The sequence below is a fragment of the Oncorhynchus kisutch genome, linkage group LG13, assembly GCF_002021735.2.
Source record: "Oncorhynchus kisutch isolate 150728-3 linkage group LG13, Okis_V2, whole genome shotgun sequence".
NCBI lineage: Eukaryota > Metazoa > Chordata > Actinopteri > Salmoniformes > Salmonidae > Oncorhynchus > Oncorhynchus kisutch.
This window is the reverse complement of record NC_034186.2, coordinates 33,825,705-33,840,566: the sequence shown is the minus strand read 5'-3', so window position 1 is coordinate 33,840,566 and position 14,862 is coordinate 33,825,705.

Genomic DNA, 14,862 nt, shown 5'->3' with positions numbered 1-14,862 from the left:
ATAACCATTCTCAGTTACTGCCTAACAATAACCATTCTCAGTTACTGCCTAACATGAACGATTCTCAGTTACTGCCAAACATTAACCATTCTCAGTTACTGCCTAACTTTAACCATTCTCAGTTACTGCCTAACATGAAGCATTTGGAGTTAATGCCTAACATTAACCATTCTCAGTTACTGCCTAACTTTAACTATTCTCAGTTACTGCCTAACATTAACCAATCTCAGTTACTGCCTACCATGAACCATTCTCAGTTACTGCCTAACATTAACCAATCTCAGTTACTGCCTACCATGAACCATTCTCAGTTACTGCCTAACATGAACCATTCTCAGTTACTGCCTAACATTAACCATTCTCAGTTACTGCCTAACATTAACCATTCTCATTTACTGCCTAACATTAAGCATTCTCAGTTACTGCCTAACATTAACCATTCTCAGTTACTGCCTAACATTAACCATTCTCAGTTACTGCCTAACATTAACCATTCTCAGTTACTGCCTAACATGAAGCATTTGGACTTAATGCCTAACTTTAACCATTCTCAGTTACTGCCTAACATTAACCATTCTCAGTTACTGCCTAACATGAAGCATTTGGAGTTACTGCCTAACTTGAACCATTCTCAGTTACTGCCTAACATTAACCATTCTCAGTTACTGCCTAACATTAACCATTCTCAGTTACTGCCTAACATTGACCATTCTCAGTTACTGCCTAACTTGAACCATTCTCAGTTACTGCCTAACATTAACCATTCTCAGTTACTGCCTAACTTTAACCATTCTCAGTTACTACCTAACTTGAACCATTCTCAGTTACTGCCTAACATGAACCATTCTCAGTTACTGCCTAACACTAACCATTCTCAGTTACTGCCTAACATTAACCATTCTCAGTTACTGCCTAACATGAACCATTCTCAGTTACTGCCTAACATGAACCATTCTCTGTTACTGCCTAACATGAACCATTCTCAGTTACTGCCTAACTTGAACCATTCTCAGTTACTGCCTAACATGAACCATTCTCAGTTACAGACTAACTTTAACCATTCTCAGTTACTGCCTAACATTTACCATTCTCAGTTACGGTCTAACATTAACCATTCTCAGTTACTGCCTAACATTAAGCATTCTCAGTTACTGCCTAACTTGAACCATTCTCAGTTACTGCCTAACATTAACCATTCTCAGTTACTGCCTAACTTTAACCATTCTCAGTTACTGCCTAACTTTAACCATTCTCAGTTACTGCCTAACTTTAAACATTCTCAGTTACTGCCTAACATTAACCATTCTCAGTTACTGCCTAACATTAACCATTCTCAGTTACTGCCTAACCTTAACCATTCTCAGTTACTGCCTAACATGAAGCATTTGGAGTTAATGCCTAAATTTAACCATTCTCAGTTACTGCCTAACATTAACCATTGTCAGTTACTGCCTAACATTAAGCATTCTCAGTTACTGCCTAACATTAAGCATTTGGAGTTAATGCCTAACTTTAACCATTCTCAGTTACTGCCTAACATTAACCATTCTCAGTTACTGCCTAACATTAACCATTCTCAGTTACTGCCTAACTTTAACCATTCTCAGTTACTTCCTAACATTAACCATTCTCAGTTACTGCCTAACATGAACCATTCTCAGTTACTGCCTAACATGAACCATTCTCAGTTACTGCCTAACATTAACCATTCTCAGTTACTGCCTAACATTAACCATTCTCAGTTACTGCCTAACATGAAGCATTTGGACTTAATGCCTAACTTTAACCATTCTCAGTTACTGCCTAACATTAACCATTCTCAGTTACTGCCTAACATTAACCATTCTCAGTTACTGCCTAACATGAAGCATTTGGAGTTACTGCCTAACTTGAACCATTCTCAGTTACTGCCTAACATTAACCATTCTCAGTTACTGCCTAACATTGACCATTCTCAGTTACTGCCTAACATTAACCATTCTCAGTTACTGCATAACATTAACCATTCTCAGTTACTGCCTAACTTGAACCATTCTCAGTTACTGCCTAACTTGAACCATTCTCAGTTACTGCCTAACATGAAGCATTTGGAGTTAATGCCTAACATTAAGCATTCTCAGTTACTGCCTAACATTAAGCATTTGGAGTTAATGCCTAACTTTAACCATTCTCAGTTACTGCCTAACATTAACCATTCTCAGTTACTGCCTAACATTAACCATTCTCAGTTACTGCCTAACATTAACCATTCTCAGTTAGTACCTAACATTTACCATTCTCAGTTACTGCCTAACATGAACCATTCTCAGTTACTGCCTAACTTTAACCATTCTCAGTTACTGCCTAACATTTACCATTCTCAGTTACGGTCTAACATTAACCATTCTCAGTTACTGCCTAACATTAAGCATTCTCAGTTACTGCCTAACTTGAACCATTCTCAGTTACTGCCTAACATTAACCATTCTCAGTTACTGCCTAACTTTAACCATTCTCAGTTACTGCCTAACTTTAACCATTCTCAGTTACTGCCTAACTTTAACCATTCTCAGTTACTGCCTAACATTAACCATTCTCAGTTACTGCCTAACATTAACCATTCTCAGTTACTGCCTAACATTAACCATTCTCAGTTACTGCCTAACATTAACCATTCTCAGTTACTGCCTAACATGAAGCATTTGGAGTTAATGCCTAACATGAAGCATTTGGAGTTAATGCCTAACTTTAACCATTCTCAGTTACTTCCTAACATTAACCATTCTCAGTTACTGCCTAACATGAAGCATTTGGAGTTAATGCCTAACTTTAACCATTCTCAGTTACTGCCTAACATGAAGCATTTGGAGTTACTGCCTAACTTGAACCATTCTCAGTTTCTGCCTAACATTAACCATTCTCAGTTACTGCCTAACATTAAGCATTCTCAGTTACTGCCTAACTTGAACCATTCTCAGTTACTGCCTAACATTAACCATTCTCAGTTACTGCCTAACTTGAACTATTCTCAGTTACTGCCTAACTTTAACCATTCTCAGTTACTGCCTAACATTAACCATTCTCAGTTACTGCCTAACATTAACCATTCTCAGTTACTGCCTAACATGAAGCATTTGGACTTAATGCCTAACTTGAACCATTCTCAGTTACTGCCTAACATTAACCATTCTCAGTTACTGCCTAACATGAAGCATTTGGAGTTACTGCCTAACTTGAACCATTCTCAGTTACTGCCTAACATTAACCATTCTCAGTTACTGCCTAACATTAACCATTCTCAGTTACTGCCTAACATTGACCATTCTCAGTTACTGCCTAACATTAACCATTCTCAGTTACTGCCTAACATTAACCATTCTCAGTTACTGCCTAACTTGAACCATTCTCAGTTACTGCCTAACTTGAACCATTCTCAGTTACTGCCTAACATGAAGCATTTGGAGTTAATGCCTAACTTTAACCATTCTCAGTTACTGCCTAACATTAACCATTCTCAGTTACTGCCTAATATTAACCATTCTCAGTTACTGCCTAACATTAACCATTCTCAGTTAGTACCTAACATTAACCATTCTCAGTTACTGCCTAACTTGAACCATTCTCAGTTACTGCCTAACATTAACCATTCTCAGTTACTGCCTAACATTAACCATTCTCAGTTACTGCCTAACTTTAACTATTCTCAGTTACTGCCTAACATTAACCAATCTCAGTTACTGCCTACCATGAACCATTCTCAGTTACTGCCTAACATTAACCAATCTCAGTTACTGCCTACCATGAACCATTCTCAGTTACTGCCTAACATGAACCATTCTCAGTTACTGCCTAACATTAACCATTCTCAGTTACTGCCTAACTTTAACCATTCTCATTTACTGCCTAACATTAAGCATTCTCAGTTACTGCCTAACATTAACCATTCTCAGTTACTGCCTAACATTAACCATTCTCAGTTACTGCCTAACATTAACCATTCTCAGTTACTGCCTAACATGAAGCATTTGGACTTAATGCCTAACTTTAACCATTCTCAGTTACTGCCTAACATTAACCATTCTCAGTTACCGCCTAACATGAAGCATTTGGAGTTACTGCCTAACTTGAACCATTCTCAGTTACTGCCTAACATTAACCATTCTCAGTTACTGCCTAACATTAACCATTCTCAGTTACTGCCTAACATTGACCATTCTCAGTTACTGCCTAACATTAACCATTCTCAGTTACTGCCTAACATTAACCATTCTCAGTTACTGCCTAACTTGAACCATTCTCAGTTACTGCCTAACTTGAACCATTCTCAGTTACTGCCTAACATGAAGCATTTGGAGTTAATGCCTAACTTTAACCATTCTCAGTTACTGCCTAACATGAACCATTCTCAGTTACTGCCTAATATTAACCATTCTCAGTTACTGCCTAACATTAACCATTCTCAGTTAGTACCTAACATTAACCATTCTCAGTTACTGCCTAACTTGAACCATTCTCAGTTACTGCCTAACATTAACCATTCTCAGTTACTGCCTAACATTTACCATTCTCAGTTACTGCCTAACATTAACCATTCTCAGTTACTGCCTAACATTAAGCATTCTCAGTTACTGCCTAACTATAACCATTCTCAGTTACTGCCTAACAATAACCATTCTCAGTTACTGCCTAACATGAACGATTCTCAGTTACTGCCTAACATGAACCATTCTCAGTTACTGCCTAACTTTAACCATTCTCAGTTACTGCCTAACATGAAGCATTTGGAGTTAATGCCTAACATTAACCATTCTCAGTTACTGCCTAACTTTAACTATTCTCAGTTACTGCCTAACATTAACCAATCTCAGTTACTGCCTACCATGAACCATTCTCAGTTACTGCCTAACATTAACCAATCTCAGTTACTGCCTACCATGAACCATTCTCAGTTACTGCCTAACATGAACCATTCTCAGTTACTGCCTAACATGAACCATTCTCAGTTACTGCCTAACATTAACCATTCTCAATTACTGCCTAACATTAAGCATTCTCAGTTACTGCCTAACATTAACCATTCTCAGTTACTGCCTAACTTTAACCATTCTCAGTTACTCCCAACTTTAACCATTCTCAGTTACTGCCTAACATTAACCATTCTCAGTTACTGCCTAACATGAACCATTCTCAGTTACTGCATAACATTAACCATTCTCAGTTACTGCCTAACATGAACCATTCTCAGTTACTGCCTAACATGAACCATTCTCAGTTACTGCCTAACATTAACCATTCTCAGTTAGTGCCTAACATTAACCATTCTCAGTTACTGCCTAACTTTAAGCATTTGGAGTTAATGCCTGAACTTAACCTTAAACATTAGAAATGTGATATTTGGAACCACTTCAAAATATGACTTTCGAGTAACATGGATGAAGTCTAATTCTGACATGAGACTGTGAGAACTGGTAGTGTAGAGTCCATGCCCCAAAAATCCAGTCTGTTCTAATGGCAAAAGCGAAGGGGGGGGTTCAACTCAATATAAGGAAGGTTCAACACATGGAAGGGGTTCTTAATGTTTTGTAACCCCAGTGTGTTTGGAAAGTGCACTTTAGAAAAAGACGTCCTTCAAGTGGGATTCGATTTTAGATTGAATTCAATGAACATTGATGCTGTCTTTATGCTCCCATGTAATATCTGCAAGGACATTTATTTCTGTGTGAGAATAGAAATAAGAGAGCATAGGCTACTTTTTATTTTCTATAGGCCTACATACGTGGGTGGCATGTGTGTCTTTATCGACCACAGTGGAGAGTCCATGTCGCTTTGTTGTCCTGGAAAGAACAGTGTTCTCTGAGTTTTGCAACAGGCTCCCAGGCCACACTGGGAAGGTGTTGACGCTACAGAAGTGTATTTGGCGTGAATAGATCAGGGGTCCAACAAAGCTGTGGGGTTGCTGGGCTCTGTAGAGCTCAGCCCGGTGTTTGGAAGCCACTGGTGCATTAGCCAGTAATAGGTTTGAGAAGACCTAAACGATTTGTTGACTGGGACAATAAATCTGTTGTGTGTTTCTTGGCATGCTGAGGAGGGGATTACAAGTTTTCGCACAAAGGAATGCAAATTACTAGCCAAACTGTCAGAGAGGGCTTTGGAGGAGTTGGCTATTCGGAGCGTTAGAGCAGATTCTTTCTTTTCTGTTTTTCTATTAGTCCTAATAACTGTGAAGGGTCTGAGAGTAGCCACTGTATTCATCTCAAATCAATGGATTACCCACACCGAGCCATAGACTTCCAACATTTGCATTCTATCAAAATGTAGAGCCTGAGAGGTGACCAGCAGGATAATTGGTGTTCAGTCTTTTCAGAGGGCCAAATGGAAATCTTGAATGTTAAATACCATTCCATCTCTATCCAAAACCTCCCCATTCCAAAACATCTCTGATACAGTATATTATGAGATTTATTTTGTCATGGATTTTATCGCTTTGTTTGTTGGCCTTTGGTCTAAAGGTCAAACTCAAACAAGCCTTGTTTTCTGTTATTTAAAAAAATAAAATAATTCACGTACATACACCGTGTAGGTGCAGCACAATGTGTGGTTTTAAAGCATCTGGCGTCAGTTTGAGAGGTTAGGTGGGTTTGAGAGGTGGTGAAATATAATGGAAAAAGACAATAATAGTAACATTATAATAATATTATCAGTGCAGTTGGTTGGTACATTTTGCATGATTAATTTACATCATTTTGCATGATTAATTTACATCATTTTGCATGATTAATTTACATCATTTTGCATGATTAATTTACAAATTAATTTACTCACCTTAACTATTTTCATCAAACCCCCTTGTCAGATCGTGGTCTGATTTATCCTTTTAATTTCTGAGACGTCGATAATGATATTTTTACCGTGGTAGGTAGGCCTAGGTGGTTGCAAAGCTGGGTGGTTGTAATTGTGGACCACGCATGGGCTCAACCAAGGAAATCAATCTTCATAACTCCTCCTAGTGACTGCCGAACGTAGTGCAGGAGTAATTGTCTTCAATAATAGAGTCCCGTAACACTATTATCAGACGTTGTGTTGTTGTGCAAGAGTCAGGACTGATTTCCTATAGATTTTAGCTATGTTTTTGATGAAGTTTTTTAGTCTAGAACATGCAACGCCAAGACTGCATGTTTGCTTTGGGTTCTTTAATCTGACCGGGGACGTCCCGCCAAGTATCTGTCAAAATACAGATGCTTGAGGGCAGACTGATGAAACCACAGCATACAGCTCAACACACAGCTCAACAATTAAAACGAAGCAGTAGCTGGTCTGATCCACATCTATCTCAACTAGTTGAAAATTAGGCAATTCAACTTATTGAATATGCTAAACTAAAGTCACACTGTCATGCATTAGTACCAAACCCCTCATCATCTATATTGCACGCTGTGTTCAGTCTGCTAAACATGAATCCTTTTTAATAATCTGTCTATGATGGTTCATTTAGACATAATATGACTACAAAGAAAACTGCAGTGCCACAGAGCTCAAGTTTTAACTATCGAAAAGTCTCTTTGGTTGGCAATGCTCTGAATACTCATTACACTGTTTTTATCTCTCTCTCTCTCTCTCTCTCTCTCTCTCTCTCTCTCTCTCTCTCTCTCTCTCTCTCTCTCTCTCTCTCAGTATTTGGCACTACTAAGCAGTTTATTACATGCTGTCTATTTATGTCTGTATGACTGTTTCCTCTCCTCCCCCCGTTGGGATCAATGGGGATAGATGTGCTGTTTTAATTAAAGAACAACATTATCTTTATCTTTAGCTTCACTCCTCAATATAAGGCGTGCCTCCTCTCTCCAGCCCCACAACCAGGGAGAGAGGGCCTGTAGTGGCTCACCCAGCCCAACCTGGCCCTCACACTCGATGGCTTTTAATGGTGCGATTGTAAAACATCTTGTCACATGAGGGAGTTACAATGATGTTTTACAACCCCCCAGTTTTCAAAGATGAGCCATAATATCATCCCCCATAACTTTTAAACAGGCCTCTCTGTTTGCAAGGAGTTGCATAACGCCAAAGACCATTCTTTTTAAATGCACATTATAACAGGGTGTGTGTTCTGATGTGGCCTATAAAGTGGGCACTTAAGCACAAGGCCACAGACATGGGGAAACACACACAGGCTGATGATGCCTTAATATGTGGGACTCAGAGATCAGGCCATTTAGCTTGGAACACACAGGGGCCCTCTGAAAGCATCACAGTGTTACAGCTGGAGAGAGGGGGGGGGGGGGCAGTTAAAACAGGCTAGTAGGAAGCAACAGGATATATAACATCTCATATTTATTCTGTCTCTCTCCATGTCAATTCATCAGTGCATCTTTTATGCAGAGATTTATTCATCTCTTCCTTTTCTTTTATCAACGTTAGTCTTTAAATCCTGACCTGCGCGATGGTTGGCTGATGAAATCGCAGGAGCCTTGGCTGCTGAGAGGTGCACACAATTAAACAGGAATCATTTTAGAAATACTATCATGATATGGAACAAAGACGTGAATATCCATTTCCATGGAAGGGCGCAAGTGGCCCCCCTCAGCCTACTGTATGTTTCCCGGGTAACCCAATGGGATGCAGATCAGCCCAAGGCAGGCAGACAGCCCCTTGTGTCCTCCTGCAATTCAGCCTGGTGATGACTAACACTCCTGTACATGGAGAGGCAGGTGGGAGACAGCCTACAATACGCTCACAACCATTGGCCACATCTTTTTTTCTTTCTGTCCATCTCTGAATTGATCAATTTGGCTCTTTTTCTTTTTTCCCTTCCACTTAGGAACGGCAGAATCCCATAAAACCGCTCACTTATCGTGCAGGCGGCCCGGCTGGGAGAGGTCAGTGTTATCTAAACAGACCCATTGGGCTATTTGCTATAGCACCCTCCATCTGGGAGGAAGCAGGAGGAATCAGCCCATCACTTCAATCAGACACGCCAGCCACAAGCAGCACACAATGAATTGATAATGTCGAGCACAGAGGGATCAAATCAGATGAAACCCTATAAGAGAGGGAAATCGAGAGAGGGAGAGGAGAAGAGAGGAGAGGAGAGGAGAGGGAAAGGAGAGGGAAAGGAGAGGGAAAGGAGAGGAGAGGAGAGGAGAGGCGAGGCGAGGCGAGGAGAGGAGAGGAGAGGAGAGGAGAGGAGAGGAGAGGAGAGGAGAGGAGAGGAGAGGAGAGGAGAGGAGAGGAGAGGAGAGGAGAGGAGAGGAGAGGAGAGGAGAGGAGAGGAGAGGAGAGGAGAGGAGAGGAGAGGAGAGGAGAGGAGAGGAGAGGAGAGGAGAGGGAAAGGGAAAGGGGGCGAGAGAGAGTTAAGTTATCGGTGTCTATTTTTCTTGTGATGTTTGTTTACAGATGGAAACAAACAAGTGATTGTTGAAGGTGAGGAAATGGAGTGTGACAGTGTCCAGCAGTAAACAGTGAGCTGTGCAGCCTAGTGTGTATATGAGTGTGTGTGTATTACAGGGTGTAAGTGCATGTGGGGTAGATCTATAGATTCTGTACATGGATACTGTTGGTAAATACTATAGTTACTGCTGTGTAGATAGACAGTGTAGATAGATGTAGATAGTCCTGTGTGTTCTCTCCCTGTGCAGGCCTACTGTATGTGGATGTGTGGCCAGCCATGCAGTGGTTCTGGTGGAGTGCTTTGGCTCTTGGCTAGTTTCCTCTCAGTACTCTGTCACCTTGAGTGCCGAGCTGGGCCTGGTCCAGAGACTCCAGGCCAGGCCAGGCAAGGACAGCCAGACCTCCCAGAAGGCAGTTTGTTGTGCAGCGTGTATGTGTGTCTGCGGTCCCTCCCCTCCCCCTCCCCTTTGACCACATGAACTCATTTGAACTCCTGCTCTCTTATAGGCTCATCTCTCATACGGCTCTTATCACTTGGAATCAAACATTAAAAGACTGATGTTTGGGAGGTGGGAGGAGGACAGAGAACCAGGTTAATCATAAAGACAAATGAAAATGAGGTAAAGGGGGGGGGGGGGGGGGGTGAGTGGAGTGACAGAGAGAGAGATAGAGAGAGTGTGAGACAGGCTGAGTAGAATGAGAGGGCTGAACAACTGAGATCAAGATGAAAGGACAGACAGAGAAAAAAGAGAGAGGGTGAAAGGGGGAGAAACATGTAGGTGAAGACAAAGAAGCAAGTTGATTGATAAAGAGACAGGGAGAGAGCCGGGATATACAGTAAGACAATTGAGGAGCAGTGTTGGCAGTGTCTTCTTGTCCTGTGTGTTTCCTGTGAGTCCAGGTTGACATATGAAAGAGGAGGTTGTGTTCCTTCAGCTCTGGGCAAACAGACCATTTTACGAGACGCCTTTGCAATTACCTGTTACCTTGACTGTCCTGTTTTAAGAGCCTGGTGGCCTTGGAGTTACCTGGATACACCTGGAGAGGGGTGATAAAACACAGGACTGGAATAAAACTCCTATCACTGCACTCTGAGAGAGAGGACACTGCTAGCTGGCCCTTCTGTATGCCATGGTCTGTACCATGGTCACTGGTGCCCAGAGTTTATCCTCATCTCAACACAATTAAGCAAGATATAAGAGCTTTCTCTAACTTTTCTCAGATTCTAATAACTATATGGTTCAGTTCTCCTTTTCCCTTATATATTTCAGAGAGGCTCTTTGCCAATACCAGTGACAGATAGGAAAATATTTGATGTCCTTAGGATGAGCATTTAACATTCTCACCCCGTGCTCTGACCTTAAGGTGTGTATTTGCATGCGTACGTGTGAATGTGTGTGTGTGATTTTGCGCATCGGCACAGTGCATCTGTGTGTGTTTGTTCATGGAGCATTTAGTCCCAGTTAGATGGTCATAGCCCCCCCCCCACACACACACCCACACACACACTGTGTCATATTAGCAGTGTTTAAGCAGGACTGATTCAGGCTCATTTGACCTCCACCTTCTCCCTGACCTCAAGTTCTGTCCCTGGAGGGACCAAGCTAGGAAGGCTAAGGTGTGTGTTTGTGTGTGTGTGTGTGTGTGTGTGTGTGTGTGTGTGTGTGTGTGTGTGTGTGTGTGTGTGTGTGTGTGTGTGTGTGTGTGTGTGTGTGTGTGTGTGTGTGTGTGTGTGTGTGTGTGCGCGTGTTTGTGTGTTTGTGCGTGTGAGAAAGAGAGAAAGGGTTGGCTCTGGCTGTCTGACTCAAGAGCAAACACTGATGGTCAAACAGACAGCCCCCTCCACCCATTTTATTGCATGCTGTTCACTCTCTATCCACCCTTCACCTCTCCACCCCTACCTCCCATGCTCTTTCACTCTCTATCCACTCTTCACCTCTCTACCCCTACCTCCCATGCTCTTTCACTCTCTATCCACTCTTCACCTCTCCACCCCTACCTCCCATGCTCTTTCACTCTCTATCCACTCTTCACCTCTCTACCCCTACCTCCCATGCTCTTTCACTCTCTATCCACTCTTCACCTCTCCACCCCTACCTCCCATGCTCTTTCACTCTCTATCCACTCTTCACCTCTCCACCCCTACCTCCCATGCTCTTTCACTCTCTATCCACTCTTCACCTCTCCACCCCTACCTCCCATGCTCTTTCACTCTCTATCCACCCTTCACCTCTCCACCCCTACCTCCCATGCTGTTTCACTCTCTATCCACCCTTCACCTCTCCACCCCTACCTCCCATGCTGTTTCACTCTCTATCCACTCTTCACCTCTCCACCCCTACCTCCCATGCTCTTTCACTATCTATCCACTCTTCACCTCTCCACCCCTACCTCCCATGCTCTTTCACTCTCTATCCACTCTTCACCTCTCCACCCCTACCTCCCATGCTCTTTCACTCTCTATCCACTCTTCACCTCTCCACCCCTACCTCCCATGCTCTTTCACTCTCTATCCACTCTTCACCTCTCTACCCCTACCTCCCATACTGTTTCACTCTCTATCCACCCTTCACCTCTCCACCCCTACCTCCCATGCTCTTTCACTCTCTATCCACCCTTCACCTCTCCACCCCTACCTCCCATGCTCTTTCACTCTCTATCCACCCTTCACCTCTCCACCCCTACCTCCCATGCTCTTTGGCCACCTAGCTCAATATAAGCTAAGTGCATCATGTAGTTCTATTGAGAGGCATGTGTGGAATGTACAAGTGGAAGATGTATCTGTCAATCAATGGAGCAGACAGAATTGGGCACAAAAAGGTATAACATGAAGATCCCAATGTCCAGTATCATGTGCATCCCTGCTGGGAGACTGACTGCCTTGAGTGCCTTGACCAACACAACAGGACCTGCCAATCATTTCTCCTATGGACAGTTTACTACTGATTGGGACACAGAAAGGAAACCGCAGCAGCACATTGAAGAGCACAGTGGACAACCCCCCTGTTCTGTTTAACTGTGTTGTTATTGTTAAGGGTGAACAATGAGGTTCTTAATCAGTGGACCTCTTACCCTGAGCCTTCGCTGGGTCAAATGATGGCTCATGCTGCATTGTGCTTCCCCAATAGAATAAAATATATGTTTATGAAAAGGAGAATTCATCACAAAGGGTATCTTTGGATAAAGTCATATTTGTTTGTATCCCTTTTCCCCCTGGTCTGTGTAGCATGGCTTTCATGTGTGTGTAATTACCATATTTCATTACCGTGTTGGGTGTCACTGTTGGAGCATCAAAGCGATTGGCTCCCCGCATGTGCGGCCACCGCTGCCAGAGAAGTACACAACTATTTTTTTTTTTAAAGAATAAATTTGCCTGCGCCTGTTTGTGAGTGCACTCTCCCCCTCAAGCTGCTGTCGATATCAAAGAGAAGCCATTCGGCTGGTGAAGTGCCCCTTGTGCTGAATAATAAAGCAGTGCATCGTCGCAAAAACCTGTGAAACACAACACTCTCACCTTCTCCTCTCCCTCTACCTTGTACACACACTGTCCTTCTCTCCCTCGGTCTCACCTTCTCCTCTCCCTCTACCTTGTACACACACTGTCCTTCTCTCCCTCGCTCTCACCTCCTCCTCTCCCTCTACCTTGTACACACACTGTCCTTCTCTCCCTCGCTCTCACCTCCTCCTCTCCCTCTACCTTGTACACACACTGTCCTTCTCTCCCTCGCTCTCACCTCCTCCTCTCCCTCTACCTTGTACACACACTGTCCTTCTCTCCCTCGGTTTCACCTTCTCCTCTCCCTCTACCTTGTACACACACTGTCCTTCTCTCCCTCTCCCTCGCTCTCACCTCCTCCTCTCCCTCTACCTTGTACACACACTGTCCTTCTCTCCCTCGCTCTCACCTCCTCCTCTCCCTCTACCTTGTACACACACTGTCCTTCTCTCCCTCGGTCTCACCTTCTCCTCTCCCTCTACCTTGTACACACACTGTCCTTCTCTCCCTCGCTCTCACCTCCTCCTCTCCCTCTACCTTGTACACACACTGTCCTTCTCTCCCTCGCTCTCACCTCCTCCTCTCCCTCTACCTTGTACACACACTGTCCTTCTCTCCCTCGCTCTCACCTCCTCCTCTCCCTCTACCTTGTACACACACTGTCCTTCTCTCCCTCGCTCTCACCTCCTCCTCTCCCTCTACCTTGTACACACACTGTCCTTCTCTCCCTCGCTCTCACCTCCTCCTCTCCCTCTACCTTGTACACACACTGTCCTTCTCTCCCTCGCTCTCACCTCCTCCTCTCCCTCTACCTTGTACACACACTGTCCTTCTCTCCCTCGCTCTCACCTCCTCCTCTCCCTCTACCTTGTACACACACTGTCCTTCTCTCCCTCGCTCTCACCTCCTCCTCTCCCTCTACCTTGTACACACACTGTCCGTCTCTCCCTCGCTCTCACCTCCTCCTCTCCCTCTACCTTGTACACACACTGTCCTTCTCTCCCTCGCTCTCACCTCCTCCTCTCCCTCTACCTTGTACACACACTGTCCTTCTCTCCCTCGCTCTCACCTCCTCCTCTCCCTCTACCTTGTACACACACTGTCTTTCTCTCCCTCGCTCTCACCTCCTCCTCTCCCTCTACCTTGTACACACACTGTCCTTCTCTCCCTCGCTCTCACCTCCTCCTCTCCCTCTACCTTGTACACACACTGTCCTTCTCTCCCTCGCTCTCACCTCCTCCTCTCCCTCTACCTTGTACACACACTGTCTTTCTCTCCCTCGCTCTCACCTCCTCCTCTCCCTCTACCTTGTACACACACTGTCCTTCTCTCCCTCGGTCTCACCTTCTCCTCTCCCTCTACCTTGTACACACACTGTCCTTTTCTCTCTCGCTCTTACCTCCTCCTCTGCCTCTACCTTGTACACACACTGTCCTTCTCTCCCTCGCTCTCACCTCCTCCTCTCCCTCTACCTTGTACACACACTGTCCTTCTCTCCCTCGCTCTCACCTCCTCCTCTCCCTCTACCTTGTACACACACTGTCCTTCTCTCCCTCGCTCTCACCTCCTCCTCTCCCTCTACCTTGTACACACACTGTCCTTCTCTCCCTCGCTCTCACCTCCTCCTCTCCCTCTACCTTGTACACACACTGTCCTTCTCTCCCTCGCTCTCACCTCCTCCTCTCCCTCTACCTTGTACACACACTGACCTTCTCTCCCTCGCTCTCACCTCCTCCTCTCCCTCTACCTTGTACACACACTGTCCTTCTCTCCCTCGCTCTCACCTCCTCCTCTCCCTCTACCTTGTACACACACTGTCCTTCTCTCCCTCGCTCTCACCTCCTCCTCTCCCTCTACCTTGTACACACACTGTCCTTCTCTCCCTCGCTCTCACCTCCTCCTCTCCCTCTACCTTGTACACACACTGTCCTTTTCTCCCTCGCTCTCACCTCCTCCTCTCCCTCTACCTTGTACACACACTGTCCTTCTCTCCCTCGCTCTCA